Source organism: Schistocerca serialis, chromosome 9, assembly GCF_023864345.2.
Source record: "Schistocerca serialis cubense isolate TAMUIC-IGC-003099 chromosome 9, iqSchSeri2.2, whole genome shotgun sequence".
NCBI lineage: Eukaryota > Metazoa > Arthropoda > Insecta > Orthoptera > Acrididae > Schistocerca > Schistocerca serialis.
In genome coordinates, this window is record NC_064646.1 from 437410341 (window position 1) to 437425731 (window position 15391).

The 15391-nt window shown below is 44.0% G+C and overlaps 1 protein-coding gene across 1 annotated transcript in view; it reads right to left on the reverse strand.

The window, feature by feature from the left end:
* LOC126419690 (tetratricopeptide repeat protein 28) overlaps positions 1-15391 on the reverse strand; it is a 183604-nt gene that overhangs the window by 145685 nt on the left and 22528 nt on the right. The gene's annotated exons all lie outside the window — the stretch shown is intronic.

A 15391-nucleotide genomic window follows, 5' to 3' on the forward strand; every position in this document is an offset into this window, starting at 1 on the left:
CACCATGCAGCGCGGTACAGATGAGCCCAACAACATGCCGAACGGACCGCTCAGGATGGCATCACGTTCTCTTCACCGATGAGTGTCGCTTGTGCCTTCAACCAGACAATCGCCGGAGACGTGTTTGGAGGCAACCTGGTCATGCTGAACGCCTTAGACACACTGTCTAGCGAGTGCAGCAAGGTGGAAGTTCCCCGATGTTTTTGGCTGGCATTATATGGGGCCAACGTACGCCGCTTGTGGTCATGGAAGGCGCCGTAACGGCTATACGATACGTGAATGCCATCCTCCGACCGATAGTGCAACCATATCGGCAGCATATTGGCGAGGCATTCGTCTTCATGGAGTACAATTCGCGCCCGCATCGTGCACATCTTCTGAATGACTTCCTTCAGGATAACGGCATCGCTCGACTAGAGTGGCCAGCATGTTCTCCAGACATGAATCCTATCGAACATGCCTGGGATAGATGGAAAGGGCTGTTTATGGACGATATGACCCACCAACCACTCTGAGGGATCTACGCCGAATCGCCGTTGAGGAGTGGAACAATCTGGAGCAACAGCGCCTTGATGAACTTGTGGGTGGTATGCCATGACGAACACAGGCATGCATCGATGCAAGAGGACGTGCTACTGAGTATTAGAGGTTGCGGTGTGTACAGCAATCTGGACCACCACATCTGAAGATCGCGCTGTATGGTGGTACAACATAGAATGTGTGGTTTTCATGAGCAATAAAAAGGGCAGAAATGATGTTTATGTTGATCTCTATTCCAGTTTTCTGTACCGGTTCGGGAACTTCTGGAACCTATGTGATGCAAAACGTTTTTTGATGTGGGTATTACGGCATCATTTGCAGACTAATAATTATAGCTATTACGAGTAGAATGTTTTTAGGTTAGTTATTTACCTCCAAAGAAGTGTTACAGAACAAGCCATTAATGTTTATTTTCCTCAGACAGCAGGTCTGGTACTGAAGTGCGGGCACGTGAACGCAAGGCGGACTGTCTATACCCCAAGCGTAATCCACTTCGTGGAGCAGTTTACGACCGTGAAGAAAACATCAAATAGTAAATTAAGTGATGTGCTTGCGGGAAGGTTGTAAGATTCAGAGAAAAAACAAGTATCTCACTGAAGTGAGCACATACTAATCTATGTCTATACTTCCGCAATAGTAAATTCTGTAATAGTAAATTATGTGATGTGGTTGCGGGAAGGCTGTAAGGCAAATTAATCTGTGTCTATACTTATTACTTCTAACACCCTGAATTTTTATTAAACAATAACACAGATTTAGACGTTAAAAAATAATCCCCCCCTCCCCCCAACACGGATTTAGACGTTGTTAGCTCAGTGAACAAAAGCTATGTCGCACTATTCCATCATCTGTCACAATGGTGCTGGTAAATACGATAATGCTTGTTATCTTGCTGTGTAATTTCTCAAATGATCTTCTGGTTGCCATTATGGGTGTCAGTTTTTATCCTCTTAGAGAATATTGCGTGTTTTGGCGCCAGGCAGTTTCAGAATTATTCTCCAATTTCGTAGCTGAACCCCGCGTGGCAGCAGTATCATTGGCTGAAATCAGACTGGGGTCGCTAGATAATCAAATTTATGGGAGAATAATGTTAGTAGGAGTTACGGACTACATTGCGTGCTCCATGAATCCTGGTTAATGGCGCTTTTATTCTTGTGTTAGTAGTGTTACTAATGTACACCAACCTAACTGAAGGACATAAATGGTGGAACCAGTAAGGACTGGCAGCGGGGAAATTAAACCAGCTGGTGGGTCTCTGCTATCACTAGATGACGCATGGCTTATATTCGTCCGCTGCAGACAGTTCGTTTTAGAAGACATTGCAGGATTGTCTTTGTCGTCTTTGATGCACTAATTATTGTTGGATATAAAGAACTTACGTTACGAGGAGTTGGGATTCCGTCTGCCTGATGAGAATTTGCATAAGTTTTAATCTTTATGTTTTCGTATCATGAATGTTGGTAATTGCTGAGGAGAGGTTTTAATACGGACTGTCACTATTTAGGTATCAAGTATTATTTTATTCGACGTTTTGACACCCATTATATGTTCATATGTGACGTGACTGAAGTGCTGGCCCTCTTTCACCTATGCTCATGTCTTGTTTGGTTTTTGTGTCATTAAATAGTTGTTTATTCGTTCACAGGCGAATTTACAATGACATCAGACATGCCAGCTTAATACAACAATGAATCATAATTTATGTTTATAAACATGCAGGTGTATAGTTACTTTGCGTTCTTGCTAATTCCAAAACTAATGTTGCACTATTTATTCAAATCCAAGTACGAGACACTGCACACTTTGTAGTCACTACAACCATATTCCTTTAAAGACTACGATATTGCAACTGCCTGTCCATTACGATCCTTGTACATTATCATGTGTCTGTCTGCAAAAGTGAGTGTCGTACTCAGGAAGATGGTACGAGGAGTTTTCCACCACAGATTTCGGCGTACAGTTTTCCAGCAACACTCAAAGTATATTATGAAACGAAAGACGTTTCTTTTTTCTTAATTTTTACCAACCATGCTTCTTTTCACCAATCACTAATATACGTTCTTTTATCAATCGATTACCGTATAAAATGTTTTATTTGTGTTTCTTGTAAGTTAGGTGAAAAGTTTCCTTCTAGCCCTGATGATGACTATATTTAAAAAATGAAAGTACTAAACGTGCGCGATTTTCTTAGCTTCGTAATTGTTAGGAGCAATGTAAGCTCCCTCCTATCGTTTATAATATATTTATTATATCTGATTTATATAATAAGGCACATCAGATTAAATTTTAAGTAGAGAGACTTATCGTACTTAACATTGATCACTAATCGACACCACATCGTATCATCTTATTGCTTAGTCTCAAAGTAACTAATAACTCTAACATACTGAAACAAGCTCTTCACCTACATCATGTAACATAACAAACATTTTCGGCTGCAGGATAAAACTCGTTGGAATTACTCACCTCTTTCCATAGCGGTCGGTTACTTGTATTCACTCTGTAAGCTGTCGTCGTGGAACTCAAGTTTTCGCTTTTTGGTTCCTTTTAGAAATCATGTCTAATGTTGTCAGTATGAATCGGAAGACACGTCATAGTGACGTACATGAGCTAACGTGATAAGAAAACGCTGCTCAATTTACTTTTCAAATCATTGAAAAAATGCTTTGGAAGCGACTGGTGTTTCTCACTCAAAGCAGAAAGTCAAAATACCACGATTCAGATAACTAGTTTGATGTAAAAAAAACTGTTTTAATTGCCACTCATTAACTGAAACACCTATAAAATATGTGGATAATCTTAAAAATTCTTCGTAGTGACAAAATGTAATCAGATTTGTACTTTCCTATCCAAATGTAAGCATTTGATATACATAATATAAACATATGTTTATCTAATTGGCATTTTTGTAGTGATAAGTGTTTTTGCATGCTTTTTGTCTTTTTATCCTCATATCAGGCCAGCAGAATCAACATATTATAAACACGTTTTGGATGCGAACAGAGCAGGCGATCTTTGAAGGAACACGTTTTTATTTTTATGACCTGAATGATACGTAAAGTAGGCGTACAATGTAACTTTGAAATTATACAAAATATAATCTGAATTAAAAAACTTGTTGTAATTATGAGAAATGGCTTGGTTGCTGTCGTCTCAGCTGAAGGCTTGCATTGCCAGACAGCAAGCAGTAGGTTTGTCAGCAGCAGGGTGGGTTAAGGTGTTGTTAATAGTAGCCTCAGAATTTTTACAGAAGATGCAGTTAATTATAATTCGGTGCTTTCTGGAAAAAACTATGATTTGAAAATTGTGCAGAGATTGACAACTAGCTTTTACATGTTCTGAAATGTAACACTGGGCACTTCACAAAACGAAACACACGTAGTACCCTACGACTTTCTATCTTTAGTCGCAACTGGAATCAGCCAACACAAACAAATATCAGTGTAAAAATATAGGGTGTAATGAGTATAAGTACAGATATTTCTATTGGTGACCGAGGCAGTGTGCTGCACTACATTATATCAGTATTTACGTCATTTACAAACTAATAATTAGAGCTCTTACAAGTTGTATGTTTTTAGGTTGGTTAGTACTTCCAAGTACATGTGACAACAGCAAGCCATTAATGATTGTTTTTCCCTGGGTAGCATGTCAGGAGTTGTAGTGTGGTCTCATAGACCAAAATGGGCAGTGTATACTGACAGGCGTCATCCACTTAGTTGTGCAGTACGACTGTGCAGGAAACATCAGGTCGTAAAGTTTGTGAGGTGTTCGTGGGAAGACTGTTCGGCAAAGAGAAAAAAGCAACCAACTAACTGATAAGTATACATATTAAGGTACCACATATAAAAATATCTGCATTTACATCCTGTATATAGGGATATGAAATGGAACGACGACAAAGGCTCAGTGTTTGGTATAATACGTCGTAGGCTGCGGTTCATTGGTTTGACACTAGGAACACGCATGGGTCTACAAAGGAGACTGCTTACAAATCACTTGTGCGCCGCATCCTAGAATATTGCTCAAGTGTGTAGGATCCGTATCACATAAGACTAACAAGGGATACTGACTGGGTGTTAAGTAGGGCAGCGGGAATTGTAACAGGTTTGTTCGACCATCGGACAGCGTGACGGAGATGGAAAAACTGAACTGGCAGACGTATGAAGACAAACGAAAACTTCCTGTATCCCTAGAAAGATTATTTACGAAGTTACAAGAAGCAGCTTTAAGTGTGGAATCTCGCAATGTGCTATTACCTCCTATGTATCACTTCCATACGACACTATTAGAGTGGAGTAGCGCGCTCAGAGGCTTTTTAAGCGATCATTCCTTCCGTTTAAGCAATCACTCATTCCGCGCTCCATACGTGAATGGAACAGTATAAAGCCCGAATGTGTGGTACAATAGGAACTACCTTTCGCCATTCATTTCACAGTGGTTTCCAGAGTATAAATGTAGATACAGATGTGAGTTACTAGAGACGACACTGTATTTTCGTTTTAAATAATTGTATCGCGGTAACACTGTTAGCAACAATATTGCTGTGATTTAGCCGTATGTTACCACTGGTGCTGTAAACTAACATTGGTGCTATGAATTAAAAATACCAACTAGATATCTGTTGTGAGTGTGGACCCAAAACTGTGGACAAAAACTGCAATACAGATGCAGAGGTTGGACAGATATATGGAAACACCAGAAATGCAACACATTCAAGTGGTTCAAATGGTTCTAAGCACTATGGGTCTTAACATCGGAGCTCATCACTCCCATAGACTTAGAACTACCTAAACCTAACTAACCTAAGGACATCACACACATCCATCCCCGAGGCAGGATTCGAACCTGCGACCGTAGCAGCAGCGCGGTTCCGGACTGAAGCGCCTAGAACCGCTCGGCCACAGCGGCCGGCATGCAACACATTACAACACCCAATACGGTGTAGGAAAACAGCTTACAGCCAGCTCGGAAGCGATAAATACAGATTCTGCAAGGTTTTCCAGGGGAATGTTGTACAATTATTCCTTCAAAATAGTGGCAAGTTTGGATAACGACGATGGAGCTGGACAGCGGTCACGCGTCCTTCTCTTTACAGTAGTCCACAAAGGCTCAATGATGTTGGAGGTTTGGTGACTGCCGTGTCCAGAGAAGGCGCGACAACTCATCCTCGTGCTCACAAAACCAGCCCTGGACGATGCGAGCTGTGTGAACAGCTGCTCTGCCGTCTTGGAACGCAGCATCACCAATGAGGAATAAACATTGTGTGTTCCTTATCAGTCAGTATGGTCATATAATGCTTGACAGTAATGCGACCTTGTGGAGTACCATTGGGCCCATAGAATACCACGATATGGCTTCCCAAATGATCACCAAATGATCGCCATATTCAACTCTTGAGGTGAAAATTGGACTAGAATTGGGAAACAGTGGGAAACAAGACTAATCCAGAATGAATCTCTCTGCCACGGAGTGTGCGCTTATATAAAAGTTCCTGACCGAGCAGAACTGTGTGCCTGACCAAGACCCGATCTCTGTACCGTTGCCTTTCGCGGGCAAATGCTCTACTGACTGAGCAACTCAAGCACGGCTCACAAGTCATTCTCACACCTTTACTTCCGCCAGCACCACGTTTTATACATCTCAAACTATAAAGAAATTCTCCTGCGAAATTTGCGAGGAAAAATGGATGTTTCCAGAGTGAAATTTTCACTCCGTAGCGGCGTTCGTGCTGATATGAAACGTCCAGCAGATTAAAACTGAGTGCCGGAGCGTGACTCGAACTCGGGACCTTTGCCTTCCGCAGACAAGTATCTTACCACCTCTAGAGCACTTCCCCGCGACAGGCGGAAGTCCCAGGTCAGAGTTCGGTGCAGGACACAGTTTTAATCTGCCAGGAAGTTTCAAGACTAATCCAACCAAATGACATTCTGCCTTTGCTCGATAGTCGAAATTTCATGGCTTCGGCAGCACGTTTTCCTGTTAAGGTCATTTGCTTCACTGGTGAGTGGTTTTGTAATTCCAGGCCGTCCTGCAATTAACAGCTTATTGAGCCGCCTGTCACGATCACTCAGCACATACTTTGGTCCGCGTATGAAACGTCCCCTTTGAACAATTCTTACACGACTGTCCTTAAACTGACACACAATATTTTGTTAGCGCAACGCAATCTGACTTTCAAAATTCCCTACAAAAGAATGGCCCTGACTAACATTAAACTATATCTTCCAGAAATCACTTACCTCACAAAAATCTTCGCTGCTCAAGCTACTGCAATACAGCGAGCGCCACTACTGCCAGCTAAATAAAAGATTCAAACTATGGAAGGCACTAACTACTGATAGGGATAGTTAGCAAATGAAAGATATTAATAGAGAACAAACAATGTATTTACCTTGATATCATCATATATAAATATAGCAGTTCATGACAAATTTCAAAACTCCGCCATCTCTCTCCCCACATCCACCACTGCTGGCGGCTCACCTCCAACTGCGCAACGCTACGCGCTGTTCACAGCCAGCTGCCTAACACTACAATGGCGAGTATTACAACAATGCAAAGCAGACACAGACTGCCCACAGCACAGCCAGTGATTTTCATACAGATGTGGCGTTACCAATAAAAAAACCTAAACAGCCTACTTACATAGAGAAAACATAAACAGCCTACTTACACGCGTTGTGACTCAACAGGTAATGCTTTTTCACTTTTCCTGTGCGCGACATAAATCTTCAATACTTCCTTTGAAATACCAAACACTTCGGCTCCCTTCGTAACTGAATCACCCACTGCACGAGCACCAACAATTTGGTCCCGTTAGAGTTCACGTGACTCCGTGACTCCGCCCACACCTGCAAAGGACACTGTTGTGACGACGACTCACACTTGCAACGTATTGAGGACATTGCACATATGCCATTCGTGGCCAGATACAACAGCGTAATCTGTAGGCTTTGCTATCATCTGCATTTACGTTCAAACATGCATTTTCTCTAGTGTTTCCACGCTTCTGTCCAAGCCATATACCCATCGGAGTTGTGGATTTGGGTACCCACTAATGGTGGCTCGATTAAGTGGCAGAAAATGAACGCAGGTCGATCTCAGTCTAGAGCAACTAAGAACGCGGAAAAAAAAACAGAGAGCGGTGTGGCGTGGTGTGGAATGTGAGGGCGGTGCCGGCAGGCGCGTGTCCTATCAGACGCCACGTATCCTCAGCGCAGGACGGCCGCTTTTAGTTTATCACCAGAGGGGGCACTGCCCCGATAAAGGCGCCACTTCCCGGTCCGGCTTCAGCCTCGTAGAGACTCTGTCCGGCGAAGCAATGGTCTATCCCAGCGTTTACAGTCCGCACTAACTCAGGGAAACTCAATGTTACTACACTACTGGCCATTAAAATTACTACACCACGAAGATGACGCGCTACAGACGTGAAATTTAACCGACAGGAAGAAGATGCTGTGATATGCAAATGATTAGCTTTTCAGAGCATTCACACGACGTTGGCGCCGGTGGCGACACCTACAACGTCCTGACATGAGAAAAGTTTCCAACCGATTTCTCATACACAAACAGCAGCTGACCGTCGTTGCCTGGTGAAACGTTGTTGTGATGCCTCGTGTAAGGAGGAGAAATGCGTACCATCACGTTTCCGACTTTGATAAAGGTCGGATTGTAGCCGATCGCGATTGTGGTTTATCGTATCGCGACATTGTTGCTCGCGTTGGTCGAGATCCAATGACTGTTAGCAGAATATGGAATCGGTGGGTTCAGGAGGGTAATACGGAACGCCGTGCTGGATCCTAACGGACTTGTATCACTAGCAGTAGAGATGACAGGCATCTTATCCGCATGGCTGTAACGGATCGTGCAGCCACGTCTCGATCCCTGAGTCAACAGATGGGGACGTTTGCAAGACGACAACCATCTGCACGAACAGTTCGACGACGTCTGCAGCAGCATGGACTATCAGCTCGGAGACTATGGCTGCGATTACCCTTGACGCTGCATCACAGACAGGAGCGCCTGCGATGGTGTACTCAACGACGAACCTGGGTGCACGAATGGCAAAACGTCATTTTTTTCGGATGAATCCTGTTTCAGTTTACAGCATCGTGATGGTCGCATCCGTGTTTGGCGACATCCCTGCGAAACCCTACATTTCAGCAGGATAATGCACGACTGCATGTTGCAGGTCCTGTACGGGCCTTTCTGGACACAGAATATGTTCGACTGCTGCCCTGGCCAGCACATTCTCCAGATCTCTCACCAATTGAAAACGTCTGTTGAATGGTGGCCGAGCAACTGGCTCGTCACAATACGCCAGTCCCTACTCTTGATGAACTGTGGTATCGTGTTGAAGCTGCATGGGCAGCTGTACCTGTACACGCCATCCAAGCTCTGTTTGACTCAATGCCCAGGCGTATCAAGGCTGTTATTACGGCCAGAGGTGGTTGTTCTGGGTACTGATTTCTCAGGATCTATGCACCCAAATTGCGTGGAAATGTAATCACATGTCAGTTCTAGTATGCTATATTTGTCCAATGAATACAGACATTTTGATAGTTCACCGCATAACAGAAATCATCTATTACTAAAGTGCGTGTGCACGTGTGTGTGTGTGTGTGTGTGTGTGTGCACGTGTGTGTGTGTGTGTGTGTGTGTGTGTGTGTGTGTGTGTGTGTGTGCGTGTACTTGTGCGTGTGATAGTGAGAGAGAGAGAGAGAGAGAGAGAGAGAGAGAGAGAGAGAGAGAGAGAGAGAGAACGATTGTAGTTAAAAAAAGGCTAAAACGGTCACAAAACGAGGACGAGTAAGATCTACAGAATTGCATTAACTCAGTCCTGACCTCAACCCAGGCGACCCGTTGAATCACACCCTCAGCCCTTTCGTGATTCATGGGATACGTACACGTATGTTAGACTAAAGTACGGAATCGACCGCCACCGCGTTCCCTAAAGCCGCCACCGCGGCACGAGGGCGCTGCCACCAACGACTTCGCCGGCGTCAGTAAGATGCGAGCATCCCCTATCCGGAGTCCCAGCGGCGGGTGTACCTAAATTCAGACATCGAAGCACAGGACACATTTTTATGTGTTTGACATTTCTAACATTTACAGACTTCCACAGTGGTCACGGCTCTTCATCTACGGAATAGTCATTGTACTGAAGACCGACTGAGTTGTAAACCGTATCTGTACATATTTCAACATTCAAATCTACTGGCTGCAACTGACGCTGCAACTACAGCAAACAAAATTACTTTTACTGTTTGATATTAGATGTAGGATATATGAATATCTGAATTCTTTCTCCACGAACTGCATCTGTCCCTCGCTCCTGTGCCCACTAAGGAACCACAAAGCCTGCAAAGGAAGTTACAACATACAGTAGTATGCAGTTTTGAGCGCTGGGACGTCTATACCTCATATCTTTCTGGTGCTAACATGTAGCGAGATGCTTTCAGAAATTGGAGAAAAATACTACGCATCGGGGGATTAAAATACAGGGTGATTATAATTAAAGTTTCGAAGCGCTGTAGAAATAACACCACTGGCCAAAATGACGCCAAATTGCAACGGAATATTATAGGAGAAGGGGGGAAACGTATGGCGGAAAAAAAAAGTATGAAAATTGATCATTAGATGCTGCTGTATGTGTCAGAATACGTAAATGATAACACCTGTCGTGCGCACGACCCACTGAACTTGGTCTCAATCCAGGATCGCGCTCTGCTTGTAAATCAGTATTACAACGATGACGACTGTGCACACGTCGCTCTGCAGAAGTTCTGCACACTGAAGGGTTTGAAAAAGGCGTTGGTCCGATGACTGCCGTGGATCTGGAGACAATGATTCGGAAATTCGAAAATACGGGTTCCTTTGGTGTGCAAGTTGGTAGAGGGAAGAAACGAATTAATTAGACGCCAGTGGAAGCAGCGGCCACAGCAGTGCAGGAGCAGACGAGTGGTGGGGTGCAAACGTGTAGTGCACGGAGAATTGCACGAACATTCGACATACCCGTGAGCACGGTGCTTACAATCCTACGAAGCATCCTTCTTTGCTGTCCATTCAAAATTATCCCTGTGCACGAGTTGCTTCCTGTTGACCTGCCAGCAAAAGAGACCTTTGCTTTAGAATTTCTTGCTCGCATGTAAGTGGACAATGATTGACGAAGACTTTATGGACAGACGAAGCCCATTTCCATCTGACAGAATATGTCAATACACAGAATTGTCGAATACGGGCAACGGAAAATCCACACGCAAATCAACCATAACCACTTCATGCTGAAAAGGTCACTGTGTGGTGCGCGTTTACCGCATCATTTATCACAGGGCCTTGTCTGCACGTGCTTCCGGTCCTGTCAACTGTACCATCACTGGTAAGCGCTATGAGTGTCTTTTGCGCAACCACGTCATTCCAGCTCTCCCACAGCGTGGATGTGATCATTTTTAGGGAAGATGGTGCACGTCCGCACATTGCGAATCCAGGTAAGCAGATGCTGAAGTGTCATTTCGGAAATGCTACGATTATCAGCCGCCGTTTACCTACAGCCTGGCCATCCCGATAACCTGATCTTCTGGCTGTGGTTCTATCTGAAAGACACTGTGTTCCGATTGCAAACTTAGCTGCATTGAAGGCACGCATTGCGCAACACATTCTGAACGTGACCCCGGGAACACTTCGATCAGTTGTGGAACATGCTGTTTCTCGATTTCAATTTGTTGCAGAAAACGGTGGACACCATACTGAACATGTTTTGCCCCAGTCACACGGAAATTAATAGTCCGATTTGGTTTTGATTTGTGCTTTTTATGCGGTTTTTGGCCTCAGGAAAATTAAAAATCGTTTTGAGTGATGCTTTTTATGCGGTTTTTGGTCTCAGGACAAGTAAAAACCAATTTTTCCCGATGTGATGTGGCCTTACGTAACTAACAGTATCACACCTGTACACCCGTGCACACTGAGTAGTAGAGCTTGTTTAACGTCAAACGTACACCTTAGGCAGTGTATGATTGATTTGTCATTTGTAGTCGACCACTATTAAATTATGATTACAGGGCATTCTATTGCTACATTTTTAACCATTTATTTTTCTGCTGCCATACGTTTTCCCCCTTCACCGATAATACTACGTTGCAATTTGACGTCATTCTGACCAGTAATGTTATTTCTGTAACGGTTTGAAAGTTTAACTTTAATTATAATAATCCTGTACATAGAAAGCTGTGAGGAATGAAATGGGGCGGTGTGTCTTTAAGGCGGCCCAGTGCGTCTGTTTCATGAAAATAATATCAAGTCACCATCTCCTGCATTCCAAGAACATCTGAAGTAACTACCTGTGTTTCCTTATACATCATAGACATTGATTTAAAAGATTATTACACACCTCAGTAATTCTGCTGTTTTGTACATAATTTATATGTTGGGGGGGGGGGGCAGATATGCCCCAGAAGACTACGTAGAAAATAATGGTATGTGGTATGTCAAAGCCATCTTCAAATGTAATGTTGAAAACTCGTGCGCGACTTTTCATTGTCACGAGAATAAATGCGTTTTGGTACCGATTTGTTTCACTTTTTCCGTAATTGCCAATCTCATAATATCATTCCATAATTACATATTTAACTTTGAAGCCGGCCGCGGTGGCCAAGCGGTTCTAGGCGCTTCAGTCCGGAACCGCGCGACCGCTACGGTCGCAGGTTCGAATCTTGCCTTGGGCATGGATGTGTGTGATGTCCTTAGGTTAGTTAGGTTTAAGTAGTTCTAAGTTCTAGAGCACTGATAACCTCAGATGTTAAGTCCCATAGTGCTCAGAGCCATTTGAACCATTTTTAACTCTGAAAATCCTAGGTTCACATGAAAAGTTGGATCTGGTAAGGTTCATGGGATACATGCGTCCCCTCCACTGATTTTCAAAATCGGTCAGCTTGCAACGTTTTTGGTAGTGAAAGTGTATTATTTATCACAAAGGCACACAGCTTTTGATCTTTTGTTTTTCAAATATTTGCTAAATAAATTTTAATCATGAAAGGGTTAAGATGACATAAAATCAGCGAAATGTGCTAAAACAGGTAATTAAAAAGGAAGTAAAAAAAGAGAAGACCTGAAGTAATTACACTGGGAAATTTGACTGGCCGGGCATTTATAAAACACATGGTTGAGTTAAGATATTCTGATGACACATAAAAATTTCTCCCTAAGATTTTACGGCGATGTGTGAGTTCTTTTGGACATGTCAGAGCATCTGCCGATTAAGGAAGGAGACCTGGTTTCGAATCTCGGTCTGGCACAAATTTTCAACTATCCCCATTGATTTCAATGAATGTCCCCTAGCATCCAATGTCTGTAATACCTTTGAGCTTTAGGGAACCAATCGGACAAATTACAAATCTTAAAAACTGTATCAAATTCGTTTGATTGCCTGTTATATTAGAGACCAAATCTCTTGGCAAATGTACTGCTGCTCTCAGGTCCGGAAATAAAACACAGTCTACTAAAATGTGACGCGCTGTGATTTGTACGCCACAAGCACCACACAATGGAGGGTCCTGTCCCCGGAAGGAAAAGCTGCGTGTCATAGGACTGTACTGTGCGAAGACGAGCGAGGACGTCATCTGTGCTTTGTGACTGGAAGTAGGTTCGCCATGGCCGCTTTGTGGACTTAACTAGTTTGTCTTTCACTTGCAGCCACTCAACAGGGGAAAACGAAGGAAGCCGGCCGATGTGACCGAGCGGTTCTAGGCGCTACAGTCTGGAACCGCGCGATCGCTACGATCGCAGGTTCGAATCCTGCCTCGGGCATGGATGTGTGTGATGTCCTTAGGTTGGTTACATTTAAGTAGTTCTAAGTTCTAGGGGACTGATGACCTCAGCAGTTAAGTCCCATGGTGCTCAGAGCCATTTGAAAACGAAGGAAAATCACAAAAAATGTGTGTGAAATCTTATGGGATTTAACTGCTAAGGTCATCAGTCCCTAAGCGTATACACTACTTAACCTAAATTATCCTAAGGACAAACACACACACCCATGCCTAAGGGAGGACTCGAAGCTCCGCCGGGATCAGCCGCACAGTCCATGACTGCAGCACCTTAGACAGCTCCGCTACTCCCGCGCGAAAAATCACAGGTCAATGTCTTGTCGACGACGGGGAGACGCATCACAAGCTTGGACTGAGGAAGGAGATCGGCCGTACCGTTTCAAAGGATATATCCCGGCATTTGACTTAAGCGATTTAAGGAAATCACAGAAAACCTAAATCGATGACAATGGAGCAAGGATGGGAGTTGACCCAGAACGACAATAAATGGACGAAATGCGGAAAAATGGTCGAAGAAATCCACTACAGATCCTTTCCCTCTTTCTTTCTTCTATTTCCTGACCTTATCCCATGTCGTCACGGGGACGGAACGTTAATCTGTATTTGACAATGTTAGTGATACAGGGTGGCCCTCCTATCGACACCTCTTCACCCCGGTATGGAATTTGTGTACTGTATCAGTGTGCGTCTAATGTGAATCTATGAGAACATTTTCAAAGTGCTTGTGAAGCGTGTAACTGAGGCGTGAAGTGTGCAACTGCTAGATATTCACGTAATGGGATATCGGAAACCGCCCATAAAACCGCATCCAGGCTGGCCGACATATCAGCCCTCATTGCTGAATCGGGGTCCGGCGTGCCTTCCCGAATCCCGCTGTGGAGTGCTAACGCGCGGCTGTCCGGTTGTATCAGTATTGTTCCTTTCACTATCGTCGACAAATCACTGGAACCAGTAATGATTGTCTGTAAGAAAGCAGCAACGCCAGAACAGTATCTGCTTGCAGAATGACCAGCAGCGATAGGGAACGTGAACAAATGTAACATATTACGTATATATACGAAACGAAATCCGCAACTATACAACTACACTACTGATGACAAACTGCTGGAAACAGTACCTACCAAAAAATATGTAGGTGTAACCATCAAGAGCGACCTGAAGTGGAATGACCACATAAAACTAATTGTAGGGAAAGCAGAGACTCATTGGAAGTATCTTAAGGAAAAGTATTACATCCATGACAGAAGTGGCTTGGCTAACTTCTTCGACGGCATCTTGAGTTTTGCTTATCAGCCTGTCACCCGTTACCAAGTAGGATTAGTAGAAGAAAAGTTTAGACCCAACGAACAGCCGAGCGTTTCGTCAAGAAATTGTTTAGTCGGCGCGAGAGCATAAAAGCGATTCTCAACAAACTCCAGAGGCAGACACTACAAGAGGGGCATCATCCACCACGGAGAGGTCTGCGATTGAGTTTCCCAGATAGTGAGGTGTGCAACATGTTATTTCCTCCCACGTACGTCTCGCGAAACGACCACGGCGAGAAAATCTGAGAAATTAGGGTTCGCGCGGAAGAGGAGAGGAGATAGTGGGACCAGAAATACCCTCCGCCTCGCACAGCCTTTTGGGATGGTTTCTACAATGTTTTTCAGGTCCTCGTTGGCTTCTCCGTAGCCATTGTCATCGCGTCTAAGCCCTTTCTCTGTGTATTCGCGGGCATAAGAGAATTTCTGGACAAGTTGTTTGTTGAAACCTCCTGACAGATTAAAACTGTGTGCCGGACCGAGACTCGAACTCGGGACCTTTGTCTTTCGCGGGCAAGTGTTCTAGCATCTGAGCTATTCAAGCACGACTCACGCCCCGTCGTCACAGCTTTACTTCCGCCAGTACCTCCTCTCCTACTTTCCAAACTTCACAGAAGGTCTCCTGCAAACCTTGCAGAACTAGAACTCCTGGAAGAAAGGATATCGTGGAGACATGGCTTAGCCACAGCGTGGGGGATGTTTCCAGAAAGAGAGCACTTGCCCGTGAAA